Source organism: Triticum aestivum, chromosome 7B (genome assembly GCF_018294505.1).
Source record: "Triticum aestivum cultivar Chinese Spring chromosome 7B, IWGSC CS RefSeq v2.1, whole genome shotgun sequence".
In the NCBI taxonomy this organism is placed as follows: domain Eukaryota; kingdom Viridiplantae; phylum Streptophyta; class Magnoliopsida; order Poales; family Poaceae; genus Triticum; species Triticum aestivum.
In genome coordinates, this window is record NC_057813.1 from 713488741 (window position 1) to 713503604 (window position 14864).

At 44.4% G+C, this 14864-nt stretch overlaps 1 long non-coding RNA gene across 1 annotated transcript; it reads right to left on the reverse strand.

The window, feature by feature from the left end:
* Window positions 1–11425: 11425 nt before the first annotated feature.
* LOC123161000 (uncharacterized) lies at window positions 11426–13986 on the reverse strand. Its single transcript, XR_006480492.1, has 4 exons — window positions 13871–13986; window positions 13046–13360; window positions 12324–12411; window positions 11426–11483 (listed from the first exon to the last, which is right to left on the reverse strand). It is a non-coding gene; the product is annotated as an uncharacterized lncRNA (long non-coding RNA).
* Between the last annotated feature and the right edge of the window lie 878 nt (window positions 13987–14864).

A 14864-nucleotide genomic window follows, 5' to 3' on the forward strand; every position in this document is an offset into this window, starting at 1 on the left:
TGCATTAAGGACATAAGCCTTCTACGAAGCAACGAGGACAATCCTCAGTTCACGGACCCAGTCCGCATAATTGCTACTATCAACTTTCAACTATATTTTCTCTAGGAACATATCTAAACAGTGGAACTAAAGCGCGAGCTTGCGACATAATTTGCAAAGATCTTTTGGCTATGTTCAGGATAATCAAGTTCATCTTATGAACTCCCACTCAGATAGACATCCCTCTAGTCATCTAAGTGATTACATGATCCGAGTCAACTAGGCCGTGTCCGATCATCACGTGAGACGGACTAGTCATCATCGGTGAACATCTTCATGTTGATCGTATCTACTATATGACTCATGCTCGACCTTTCGGTCTCTTGTGTTCCGAGGCCATGTCTGTACATGCTAGGCTCGTCAAGTCAACCTAAGTGTTTTGCGTGTGTAAATCTGGCTTACACCCGTTGTATGTGAACGTAGGAATCTATCACACTCGATCATCACGTGGTGCTTCGAAACGACGAACTTTCGCAATGGTGCACAGTTAGAGGGAACACTTTCTTGAAATTTTAATGAGGGATCATCTTATTTACTACCGTCGTTCTAAGCAGATAAGATGCATAAACATGATAAACATCACATGCAATCAAAAGTGACATGATATGGCCAATATCATTTTGCTCCTTTTGATCTCCATCTTCGGGGCTCCATGATCATCATCGTCACCGGCATGACACCATGATCTCCATCGTCATGATCTCCATCATCGTGTCTCCATGAAGTTGTCTCGCCAACTTATTACTTCTACTACTATGGCTACCGGTTAGCAATAAAGTAAAGTAATTACATGGTGTTTGTTCAATGACACGCAGGTCATACAATAAATAAAGACAACTCCTATGGCTCCTGCCGGTTGCCATACTCACCGACATGCAAGTCGTGATTCCTATTACAAGAACATGATCAATCTCATACATCACATATCATTCATCACATTCTTCTTGGCCATATCACATCACATAGCATACCATGCAAAAACAAGTTAGACGTCCTCTAATTGTTGTTTGCATGTTTTACATGGCTGTTATGGGTTTCTAGCAAGAACGTTTCTTACCTACGCAAAACCACAACATGATATGTCAATTGCTATTTACCCTTCATAAGGACCCTTTTCATCGAATCCGATCCGACTAAAGCGGGAGAGACTGGCACCCGCTAGCCACCTTATGCAACAAGTGCATGTCAGTCGGTGGAACCTGTCTCACGTAAGTGTACGTGTAAGGTCGGTCCGGGCCGCTTCATCCCACGATGCTGCCGAATCAAGATTGGACTAGTAATGGTAAGCATATTGAACAAAATCAACGCCCACAACTACTTTGTGTTCTACTCGTGCAAAAAATCTACGCAATAGACCTAGCTCATGATGCCACTGTTGGGCAACGTAGCAGAAATTCAAAATTTTCCTACGTGTCACCAAGATCTATCTATGGAGAAACCAGCAACGAGGGGAAGGAGAGTGCATCTACATACCCTTGTAGATCACTAAGCGGAAGCGTTCAAGAGAACGGGGTTGAAGGAGTCGTACTCGTCGTGATCCAAATCACCGGAGATCCTAGTGCCGAACAGACAGCACCTCCGCGTTCAACACACATACGGAACGGAGACGTCTCCGACGCCTTGATCCAGCAAGGAGGAGGGAGAGGTTTAGGAAGAGAGTCCAACAGCAGCACGACGGCGTGGTGGTGATGGAGTGGCAGTTCTCCGGCAGGGCTTCGCCAAGCTTACGCGGAGGAGGAGAGGTATTGGAGGGGAGGGGCTGCGCCAGGTGCAAGCGTGAAGCTCCCATGCGCCTCCCCACTATATATAGGGGTGGAGGGGGCTGGTTTCTTTCCCTCCAAGTCCATTGGGGCGTTGGCAAAGGTGGGAGGAAAGAAATCACATCATTTCCTTCCCCACCGATTGTTATCCCCCTTTTTAGGGATCTTGATCTTATCCCTTCGGGATATGATCTTATTCCTTCTAAGGGGGGATCTTGGTGCGCCTTGACCAGGGGTGTGGGGCCTTGCCCCCACTACCCATGTTCATGTGGGTCCCCCCATGCAGGTGGGCCTCACTCCAGAACCTTCTAGAACCTTCTCGGTACAATACCGAAAAATCCCGAACATTTTCCGGTGGCCAAAATAGGACTTCCCATATATAAATCTTTACCTCCGGACCATTCCGGAACTCCTCGTGACGTCCGAAATCTCATCCAGGACTCCCAACAACATTCGGTAACTGCACACTAATTCCCATAACAACTCTAGCGTCACCGAACCTTAAGTGTGTAGACCCTACGGATTCGGGAACCATGCAGACATGACCGAGTCGTTCTCCGGTCAATAACCAACAGCGGGATCTGGATACCCATGTTGGCTCCCACATGTTCCACGATGACCTCATCGGATGAACCACGATGTCAAGGACTCAATCAATCCCGTATACAATTCCCTTTGTCTAGCGGTATAGTACTTGCCCGAGATTTGATCGTCGGTATCCCGATACCTTGTTCAATCTCGTTACCGGCAAGTCTCTTTACTCGTTCCGTAACACATCATCCCGTGATCAACCCCTTTGTCACATTTTGCACATTATGATGATGTCCTACCGAGTGGGCCCAGAGATACCTCTCCGTCACACGGAGTGACAAATCCCAGTCTCGATTTGTGCTAACCCAACAGACACTTTCAGAGATACCTGTAGTGCACCTTTATAGTCACCCAGTTACGTTGTGACGTTTGGTACACCCAAAGCATTCCTACAGTATCTGGGAGTTGCACAATCTCATGGTCTAAGGAAAAGATACTTGACATTAGAAAAGCTTTAGCATACGAACTACACAATCTTTATGCTAGGCTTAGGATTGGGTTTTGTGCATCACATCATTCTCCTAATGATGTGATCCCGTTATCAACGACATCCAATGTCCATGGTCAGGAAACCATAACCATCTATTGATCAACGAGCTAGTCAACTAGAGGCTTACTAGGGACATGGTGTTGTCTATGTATCCACACATGTATCTGAGTTTCCTATCAATACAATTATAGCGATAATAAACGATTATCATGAACAAGGAAATATAATAATAACTAATTTACCAAGACTCCATGGGTGTTAGAATCATTACTATGTAATCTAGATTATTGACTCTAGTGCAAGTGGGAGACTAAAGGAAATATGCCATAGAGGCAATAATTAAGTTGTTATTTATATTTCCTTAGATCATGGTAAATGTTTATTATTCATGCTAGAATTGTATTAACCGGAAACATAGTACATGTGTGAATACATAGACAAAAGATAGTGTCCCTAGTATGCCTCTACTTGACTAGCTCGTTAATCAAAGATGGTTATGTTTCCTAACCATAGACATCTGTTGTCATTTGATGAACGGTATCACATCATTAGAGAATGATGTGATGGACAAGACCCATCCGTTAGCTTAGCATTATGATCGTTACAGTTTTATTGCTACTGCTTTCTTCATGACTTATACATGTTCCTCTGACTATGAGATTATGCAACTCCCGAATACCGGAGGATCACCTTGTGTGCTATCAAACATCACAACATAACTGGGTGATTATAAATATGCTCTACAGGTGTCTTCGAAGGTGTTTGTTGGGTTGCCATAGATCAAGATTAGGATTTGCCACTACGTGTATCGGAGAGGTATCTCTGGGCCCTCTCGGTAATGCTCATCACTATAAGCCTTGCAAGCAATGTGACTAATGAGTTAGTTATGGTATGAAGCATTAAGGAATGAGTAAAGAGACTCGTCGGTAACGAGATTGAACTAGGTATGATGATACCGACGATCGAATCTCGGGCAAGTAACAGACCGTTGAGACGACGCCTTATGAACTGTGGTTTGGCAAGAAACCAAAGTTGTCGTTTCTTAAAGTTTGGGGCAGCGATGCTTATGTGAAGAAACTTCAACCAGATAAGCTCAAACCTAAATCGGAGAAATGTGTCTTCATAGGATACCCAAAAGAGACTATTGGGTACACCTTCTATCACAAATCCAAAGGCAATACATTCGTTGCTAAGAATGGATCCTTTCTAGAGAAGGAGTTTCTTTCGAAAGAAGTGAGTGGGAGGAAAGTAGAACTTGATGAGATAACTGTATCTACTCCATTATTGGAAAGTAGTTCATCACGAGAACCGGTTCCTGTGACAACTACACCAATTAGTGAGGAAGCTAATGATAATGATCATGAAACTTCAGATCAAGTTTCTACTGAACTTCGTAGGTCTACCAGAGTAAGATCCGCGCCAGCGTGGTACGGTAATCCTATTCTGGAAGTCATGTTACTTGACCACGATGAACCTACGAACTATGAGGAAGCGATGATGAGCCCGGATTCCGCAAAATGGCTAGAAGCCATGAAATCTGAGATGGGATCCATGTGTGAAAACAAAGTATGGACTTTGGTTGACTTGCCCGATGATCGGCAAGCCATTGAGAATAAATGGATCTTTAAGAAGAAGATTGACGCTGATGGTAATATAACTGTCTATAAAGCTCGACTTGTTGCAAAAGGTTTTCGACAAGTTCAAGGGGTTGACTACGATGAGACTTTCTCACCCGTAGCGATGCTTAAGTCCGTCCGAATCATGTTAGCTATTGCTGCATTTCATAATTATGAAATTTGGCAAATGGATGTCAAGGCTGCATTCTTGAATGGATTTCTAGAAGAAGAGTTGTATATGATGCAGTCGGAAGGTTTTATTGATCCAAAAGGTGCTGACAAAGTGTGCAAGCTCCAGCGTTCCATTTATGGACTGGTGCAAGCATCTCGGAGTTGGAATAAACGCTTTGATAGTGTGATCAAAGCATATGGTTTTATACAGACTTTTGGAGAAGCCTGTATTTACAAGAAAGTGAGTGGGAGCTCTGTAGCATTTCTAATTTTATATGTAGATGACATATTATTAATTGGAAATGATATAGAATTTCTGGATAGCATAAAAGGATACTTGAATAAAAGTTTTTCAATGAAAGACCTCGGTGAAGCTGCTTACATATTGGGCATCAAGATCTATAGAGATAGATCAAGACACTTAATAGGACTTTCACAAAGCACATACCTTGACAAAATTTTGAAAAAGTTCAAAATGGATCAGGCAAAGAAAGGATTCTTGCCTGTGCTACAAGGTGTGAAGTTGAGTCAAACTCAATGCCCGACCACAGCAGAAGATAGAGAGAAAATGAAAAATGTTCCCTATGCTTCAGCCATAGGCTCTATCATGTATGCAATGCTGTGTACCAGACCTGACGTATGCTTAGCAATAAGCTTGGCAGGAAGGTACCAAAGTAATCCAGGAGTGGATCACTGGACAGTGGTCAAGAACATCCTGAAATACCTGAAAAGGACTAAGGAAAAGTTTCTCGTATATGGAGGTGACAAAGAGCTAGTCGTAAACGGTTACGTCGATGCAAGCTTTGACACTGATCCGGACGATTCTAAATCACAAACCGGATACGTGTTTTTATTAAACGGTGGAGCTGTAAGTTGGTGCAGTTCTAAACAAAGCGTCGTAGCAGGATCTACATGTGAAGCGGAGTACATAGCTGCTTCGGAAGCAGCAAATGAAGGAGTCTGGATGAAGGAGTCCATTTCCGATCTCGGTGTCATACCTAGTGCATCGGGACCAATGAAGATCTTCTGTGACAATACTGGTGCAATTGCCTTGGCAAAGGCATCCAGATTTCACAAGAGGACCAAGCACATCAAGAGACGCTTCAATTCCATTCGGGACCAAGTCCAAGTGGGAGACATAGAGATTTGCAAAATACATACGGATCTGAATGTTGCAGACCCATTGACTAAGCCTCTCTCACGAGCAAAACATGATCAACACCAAGACTCCATGGGTGTTAGAATCATTACTATGTAATCTAGATAATTTCCTCTAGTGCAAGTGGGAGACTGAAAGAAATATGCCCTAGAGGCAATAACAAAGTTATTATTTATTTCCTCATATCATGATAAATGTTTATTATTCATGCTAGAACTGTATTAACCGAAAACATGATACATGTGTGAAAATACATAGACAAACATATAGTCACTAGTATGCCTCTACTTGACTAGCTCATTAATCAAAGATGGTTATGTTTCCTAACCATAGACATGTGTTGTCATTTGATTAATGGGATCACATCTGTTAGCCTAGCACTTGATCGTTTAGTATGTTGCTATTGCTTTCTTCATGACTTATACAAAGTTCCTGCAACTATGAGATTGTGCAACTCACGTTTACCGGAAGAACACTTTGTGTGCTACCAAACGTCACAACGTAACTGGGTGATTATAAAGGTGCTCTACAGGTGTTTCCGAAGGTACATGTTGAGTTGGCATAATTCGAGATTAGGTTTTGTCACTCCGATTGTCGGAGAGGTATCGCTGGGCCCTCTCGGTAATACTCATCACTTAAGCCTTGCAAGCATTATAACTAATGAGTTAGTAATAAGATGATGTGTTACAGAACGAGTAAAGAGACTTGCCAGTAACGAGATTGAACTAGGTATTGGATACCGACGATCAAATCTCGGGCAAGTAACATACCGATGACAAAGGGAACAACGTATGTTGTTATGCGGTTTGACCGATAAAGATCTTCGTAGAATATGTAGGAACCAATATGGGCATCCAGGTTCCGCTATTGGTTATTGACCGAGAATGGTTCTAGGTCATGTCTACATAGTTCTCGAACCCGTAGGGTCCGCACGCTTAACGTTACGATGACAGTTTTATTATGAGTTTATAAGTTTTGATGTACCGAAGTTTTTTCGGAGTCCCGAATGTGATCACGGACATGACGAGGAGTCTCGAAATGGTCGAGACATAAAGATTGATATATTGGAAGCCTATATTTGGACATCGGAAAGGTTCCGGGTGAAATCGGGATTTTATCGGAACACCGGGGGGTCACCGGAACCCTCCCGGGGGTTAATGGGCCTTAGTGGGCCATGAGGGAGAAGAGGAGGTCCGGCCAGGGCAGGCCGCGCGCCCCCTCTCCCCCTAGTCCGAATAGGACAAGGAAGGGGGGGGGGCGGCGCCCCCCTTTACTCTTTCCCCTCCCCCCTTTTCTTCTCCACCAAGGCAAGAAGGGGGAGTCCTACTCCCATCGGGAGTAGGACTCCTCCAGGCGCACCCCAAAGGGGCCGGCCGCACCTTACCCTCCCTCCTTTATATACGGGGGCAAGGGGGCACCCCATGACACACAAGTTGATCTACGGATCGTTCCTTAGTCATGTGCGGTGCCCCCCTCCACCATATTCCACCTCGGTCGTATCGTCGCGAAGCTTAGGCGAAGCCCTGCGCCGGTAGAACATCATCATCGTCACCACGCCGTCGTGCTGACGGAACTCATCCCCGAAGCTTTGCTGGATCGGAGCCCGGGGATCGTCATCGAGCTGAACGTGTGCTGAACTCGGAGGTGCCGTACGTTCGGTGCTTGGATCGGTCGGATCGTGAAGACGTAGGACTACATCAACCGCGTTGTGCTAACGCTTCCGCTTACGGTCTACGAGGGTATGTGGACAACACTCTCCCCTCTCGTTGCTATGTCATCACCATGATCTTGCGTGTGCGTAGGAAATTTTTTGAAATTACTACGTTCCCCAACACCCCCCCCTAGGGAAAGCTATTGGGCCTATTAGGCCATAGTGGAGGAGCGGAGGCAGGCCACGGGAGGTGGCACGCACCCCCCTTGCCCCTATCCGAATTGGACAAGGGAAGGGGGCGCGGCCCCCCTCTTTCCTTCTCCCTTTCTCCCTTCCCATTTCCCCTCTCCGTTGATTGGAAGGAGGGGGGGCCGAATCCTTCTTAGACTAGGAGTCCAAGTAGGACTCCCCCCTTGGCATGCCCTCCTTGGCCGCCGCCTCCTCCTCCCCGTCCTTTATATACGTGGCCAGGGGGCACCCCAAAGGCACACCAAGAATTCTCTTAACCATGTGCGGTGCCCCCTACCACAGTTTACTCCTCCGGTCATAGCGTTGTAGTGCTTAGGTGAAGCCCTGCGCGTATCACATCATCAACACCGTCGCCACACCGTCATGCTGACAGAACTCTTCCTTGACCCTTTACTAGATTAAGAGTTCAAGGTACGACATCGAGCTGAACGTGTGCTGAACACGGAGGTGTCATACGTTCGGTAGTTGGATAGGTTGGATCATGAGGACGTTCAACTACAACTGTGTTAACCAACGCTTCCGCTTTCAGTCTACGACGGTACGTGGACACACTCCCTCCCTCTCGTTGCTATGCATCTCTTAGATAGATCTTGCATGATCATAGGAATTTTTTTGAAATTGCATGCTACATTCCCCAATAGTGCTATTAGAGCCAAGTTTATGCGTAGATGATATGCACGAGTAGAACACAAAGAGTTGTGGGCGATAATAGTCATACTGCTTACCACCAACGTCTTACTTTGATTTAGCGGTATTGTTGGATGAAGCGCCCCAAACCGACATTACAGACCGTGTTCATGAGACTGGTTCTACCGACGTGCTTTGCACACAGGTGGCTGGCGGGTGTCTGTTTCTCCAACTTTAGTTGAATCGAGTTTGACTACGGCCAGTCCTTGTTGAAGGTTAAAACAGCACACTTGACGAAAAATCGTTGTGGTTTTGATGCGTAGGTAAGAACGGTTCTTGCTAGAAGCCCGTAGCAGCCACGTAAAACTTGCAACAACAAAGTAGAAGACATCTAACTTGTTTTTGCAGGGCTTGTTGTGATGTGATATCTTCAAGACATGATGTGATATAAATTGTTGTATGAGATGATCATGTTTTGTAACAGAGTCATCGACAACTGGCAGGAGCCATATGGTTGTTGCTTTATTGTATGAAATGCAATCGCCTTGTAATTCCATTACTTTATCACTAAGAGGTAGCAATAGTTGTAGAAGCAATAGTTGGCGACACGACAACGATGCTACGATGGAGATCAAGGTGTCAAGCCGGTGACGATGGAGATCATGACGGTGCTTTGGAGATGGAGATCAAAGGAACAAGATGATGATGGCCATATCATGTCACACATTTTTGATTGCATGTGATGTTTATCTTTTATGCATCTTATTTTGCTTAGTACGATGGTAGCATTATAAGATGACCCCTCACTAAATTTCAAGGTATAAGTGTTCTCCCTGAGTATGCACCATTGCTACAGTTCATCGTGCCGAGACACCACGTGATGATCGGATGTGATAAGCTCTATGTTCACATACAAAGGGTGCAAGCCAGTTTTGCACGTGCAGAATACTCTGGTTAAATTTGACGAGCCTAGCATATGCAGATATGGCCTCGGAACACTGAGACCGAAAGGTCGAACATGAATCATATAGTAGATATGATCAACATAGATATGTTCACCATTGAAAACTACTCCATCTCACGTGATGATCGGACATGGTTTAGTTGATATGGATCATGTGATCATTTAGATGACTAGAGGGATGTCTATATAAGTGGGAGTTCTTTAGTAATATGATTAATTGAACTTTAATTTATCTTGAACTTAGTCCAGGTAGTTTTTTGCATATCTATGTTGTTGTATATCAATGGCCCGTGCTACCGTTCCCTTGCATTTTAATGCATTCCTAGAGAAAGCTAAGTTGAAAGATGATGGTAGCAATTACACGGACTGGGTCCGTAACTTTAGGATTATCCTCATTGTTGCACAGAAGAATTACGTCCTGGAAGCACCGCTAGGTGCAAGGCCTGCTGCAGGAGCATATGCTGATGTTATGAACGTCTGGCGGACTTGATGTGATGACTACTCAATAGTTCAGTGTGCCATGCTTTACGGCTTAGGATAGGGACTTCAAAGACGTTTGGAACGTCATGGAGCGTATGAGATGTTCCGAGAGTTGAAGTTAATATTTCAAGCAAATGCCCGAGTTGAGAGACATGAAGTCTCCAACAATTTCTATAACTGCAAGATGGAGGAGAATAGTTCTGTCAGTGAACACATACCCAAATATCTGGGTACCATAACCACTTGACTCAGCTGGTAGTTAATCTTCCTGATGATAGTGTCATTGACAGAGTTCTTCAATCACTGCCACCAAGCTATAAAGGCTTCATCATGAACTATAATATGCAAGGGATGGAAAAGACTATTCCCGAGCTCTTCGCAATGCTAAAAGCCGAGGAGGTAGAAATCAAGAAGGAGCATCAAGTGTTGATGGTTAACAAGACCACTAGTTTCAAGAAAAAGGGCAAAGGGAAGAAGGGGAACTTCAAGAAGAATAGCAAGCAAGTTGCTAATCCCGGGAAGAAACCCAAGTCTGGACCTAAGCCTGAAACCGAGTGCTTCTACTTCAAATGGACTGGTACCTGGAAGCGGAACTGCCCCAAGTATTTGGCGGATAAGAAGGATGGCAAAGTGAAAGGTATATTTGATATACATGTTATTGATTGTACCTTACTAATGCTCGTAGTAGCGCCTGGGTATTTGATACTGGTTCTGTTGCTCATATTTGCAACTCGAAACAGGGGCTACGGATTAAACAAAGATTGGCTAAGGACAAGGTGACGATGCGCGTCGGAAATGGTTCCAAGGTCGATGTGATCGCCATCGGCACGCTACCTCTACATCTACCTTCGGGATTAGTTTAGACCACTACAAGAAATATGTCAACTTGTGACCCTCACTATTGGCTGCTGAAAGGTCATAGTTTTTCATTTGGGACCTTTTCGTGACCAAAAACAGAAGGTCAAAAGCTGGCGGTCGTAAACTAAAATTAATGACCTTCTGTAAAAGGTCGTTGGTTCTTTGACCAAATTTTTGGTCACTAGCAACCTCCCCAAGCCACGTAGGATCCAGCGTGGCAAGCTGACGTGGATAAGATTCAGCCCGGTCCAATTCGGTGTTCTACATGGGCCTAGCCCAACAATTCGGCCTTTTTATATATTTTTTCTATCAATTTTTTATCAGCTTCATGGGCCAAGCCCAACATTGCAACCTTTTTATTGTTGGGTTGTGGCCTTTTTGTCTAAACAAATTTAGTTTTTTTTTCAAAAGAAGGGTCCACTAGTTAGATGGGTCCTGGTTGCCAGGTTCTATTAAAGTGGGACCCTTTTGGTAGCATCATATTATTCAGATTACAATTTGACAATTTGATATAAATAAATAACCATGTTTAAATAAGAACAGACATAAAACACAAGTAATATTTCAAATAACAACTGCGAAAATCAATCACAGTCATACAGATATACTGGGCTCCTTCTGTCATGACACAGTTACAAGCTCTACTATAGTGTAATAACATAGATATAAATGCAATCAGTCACACAGATATAGGGACAACACAAACTGGGCTCCTGCTCCAGTCAGATGAAACTGTATGCATGACTAACTACGTGACCATAGTCGACTAGGCCACCTTTGCTACACTAGGACAACAATAGAACTATCATCATGCCTTCGGCCGTCGCCCTGTTACATGAATCAGAAGAGAACAATCAAAACACTGGAGCCAATATATTATGAACAGAACATTCAAAAAAAGGACAAGTTCTTTAGAATGATAACACAAATTCAGCTAATACAATGATTTTTGTTCCCCAGATAATTAAGACGATATGCTCATTCATACAAGGTGACGCAAGAAAATATAGCACTTTACTCATAGCATGCAGAGTATCATTATTATGTTCATATCAGCTTATTCTTATGCCTACAGCAAGGAAATAAATCTTACCAAAGAAGCAACAACTCCATAAATTAAAACATCAGGGCTAAATAATTAGACTAATCGGGGCTAAACATCAGGGCTTAATAAAAACAGAACATTCTGCATTTGGTGCAAAAATGGTTAGAGCAAATAGGAGCTTCAGCAACAGAGCAAACCAAATCAAATCGAACACAAACCGACATTTGCAGACGAATATTTTTGTTTAACTCATTTACTGTTGCTCCCTTTAATTTTTAGGACTGCATATTCTGAATCTACTAGTACGAGATACCTACTGATTAGTAAATAAAGCTGAGTTATACTAGTAGTGGTGTTGCTCAATTGCCACTGTTCTTGCCATATTTACTCCATAACAACTAACATGAACATGCCAATTGATTAAAACCTAAGCCATGTAAATTTCAAAACAACAACCAAACTTAAGCCATGATGATAGACAGTGAGAAAATCAACTAAACTTAAAAGGAGTGCTAACCAAGAACCCTTTAATTAACCCTACCATTTCATCAACACCCCCAACCAAATAGGAGCATGAGCAGGACAATAGCTACTAAACCTTGAGGTCAGGTATAGACATATACCTGGACTTTGCTTCTTAACAGGAGGCCCCACATTTGAGTTGGCCACCTCTTCCTTCTTCTGCCCCTTGATCTTAAAAAGGTTTATCATCTTCCCGTGAAACATGAGGGGAGGAGGTAACGAGCATGAGCTAAAGAGAGCAGACTTTTCATAGGAACAAAATAGACAAAAACAAGAAAAGTACCATTCGGGCTTAAGAATGGTTTTACACACAAACAAGTAGAAACGATGTAGCAGAAATCAAGAGAAGCAGTTTGGTTCTCTTTAATTATTGCGTTCATCGATTAGTAGCAGAAAATAATATACCCAGTACAAAGGAAAGCAAAATACTAAAGTACCAAGCACGACTAGTAGCTCTGCACAATTGCACCACATATACAACTAGCTGCAGATAACACTATATGCACATACATACATAACCGTTGTGCTTTATTATAACAAAGACATTCAAGTGATAATAGTAAAAAATGAACTAAAAGAGCTAAAATAAGCCTGTGTTATGAACAAAGATCATCTAACCAAATAAACTAAATTTTCAAATGTTATGTGACTTCTAAAAATTCAGTTCATTTAGTTGAACTAAAGAGGGCCACAGAATACCATACAGGGTGCCCATTTGCACTCCTACACTCTAACACACACACACACATGCACACACACACTATGGAGACTTTTGAGCAATTCAGTAAACATGGAGTACAGAAGAGAGGTTCAAACTTCAGACCCAATGTAGGCGCTGGTGAAGGAGATGATCCAGGCTGTAGGACTTGGAGATGAGTTGCAGTAGTGGAGAAAACTTGTAGCCGCCGCCACTGCTGCCAGGTAAGTAGGCGCGACCCACTGGACACCCCAGCCATGGTGTCGCAGTAGCAGCAGCAGGTGTTCAATTAGGCAAGCAACAAGCCGCATGATTTGCGTTCAATTAGCCGATGTTGAACAGGACCGCCTCCCCTCCATGGCTTGCAACCACCATGCACCTTTCCTGGCTGGTACGATGAAGTGAAGCCCTTCTTCTCTGCTATAAGGATGAAAACTTCCCCTGCACAAGGGCAGGAGAAATATGAATCAACTACACATACCTTGATGAACAGAATCAACATCACTTGCATCTCAAAACTAGGCGCTATCACATCAGCAATGTTTCTTTTTCTTTTGGCAGAAATATCCTCACATTTGTATTAATAATCCAATCAAGGTATTTTACATCTGATAGTAAAGAGGGGCATTAAGCAACTAATATAGGCATGGATCAATGAAACCACCAGCTCCAACAAAGTCACAGCGAACATGCTACAAGTCCGCTGCATATAACGCGTACTAGAATGGCAAATCTGAGAGGCAGGATCTAAATATGCAGAGGTGATAGCGCCTAGCATCAATTACAGTATTTAGCACAAAGTCATTTGATTGTAGCAATTCGGGCCAAAGCATAACACTAGTTGAATACAAAAATGACTTGATGGCCATGAATCATAGCATGGTACTACTGTTGCACGAGGGCCACAAACTTGAGAAGAGAGAGGAGGGAGCCAGAGGGGATGAAGTTCACCATGGGAGTTTTGTGTAGTCGACGCCATGGACAGGCGCCACCGCGGTTGCGGGACGGCCATCCACCGCCATCACGCACGCGGTGGAGGAGGCTGCCCGAGGGAGGCACCGCGCACGTCAATCCCGTAGCGATCGAGCGCAGGAGCACCATCCATAAGGTGGAGATGCATGTGGGAGGGAGGGAGAGGACGAAGCAGAGGCACCGGAATTGGAGCCGCCGCGGCCCCCGTAACCCTAGCCACGGGGAGAGGTTGTGGGTGAGCGCTCGAGGCGGATCTGGCGGAGGTGCTGCACGCCGGCGTGGGACGCCATGGAGGACCTTGGTGGACACGGGCTATTGCTGGGTCGGATCTCCATGGAGGACGTTGGTACGTCACGGGCCAGGTCGATGACGGCGCGCCGATTCCGATGTGGATCTCGATCTGCGGCGTTCCCTTCCCTCCCTTCCCTTGGGAGAGAAGATGCTGGCTTGGATCTGGGGCCTTCCCTTCCCAAGGTGAGGGTTTGGAGCGGCGGCGCTAGGGTAAGAGAAGGCCGGCGGCGGGGTTCGGGGAGAGGAGTTGGTCGGCGGCGAGGTTGGGGGGATGGTGAGCGTTGCGACTGGGCGGCGAGATTCTGGATCGAGGAGAGAGGGAGAGAGGCGGCGGCGGGTGTGTTTTCGGGGAGAGGGGAGAGAGAGGCGACCGGGGGTTGCTAGGGTTTTGTTTGGGCTGCTGAGACCAAGTGAGAGACGTTGGATTCGCCAAGCATGGACGGTTCAGATCGGCTAAGGGGGTGATCCATGAGAACAGTTCTGAATGGTTCGAAAAGTCTGTGATTTAAAATAGTTTCCAAGTGCTAAAAATAGAGGGATTTTGTGAAGCAGCTATCAAAAATATTTTTACAAAAGGGAACCATATGAATTTTCACTAGAGTTAGACCACATTTTATGGATGAGCACCAATTTGTATGCATTTCTGATCTTTCTAGCTATATTTAATCATTTTCACATGTGG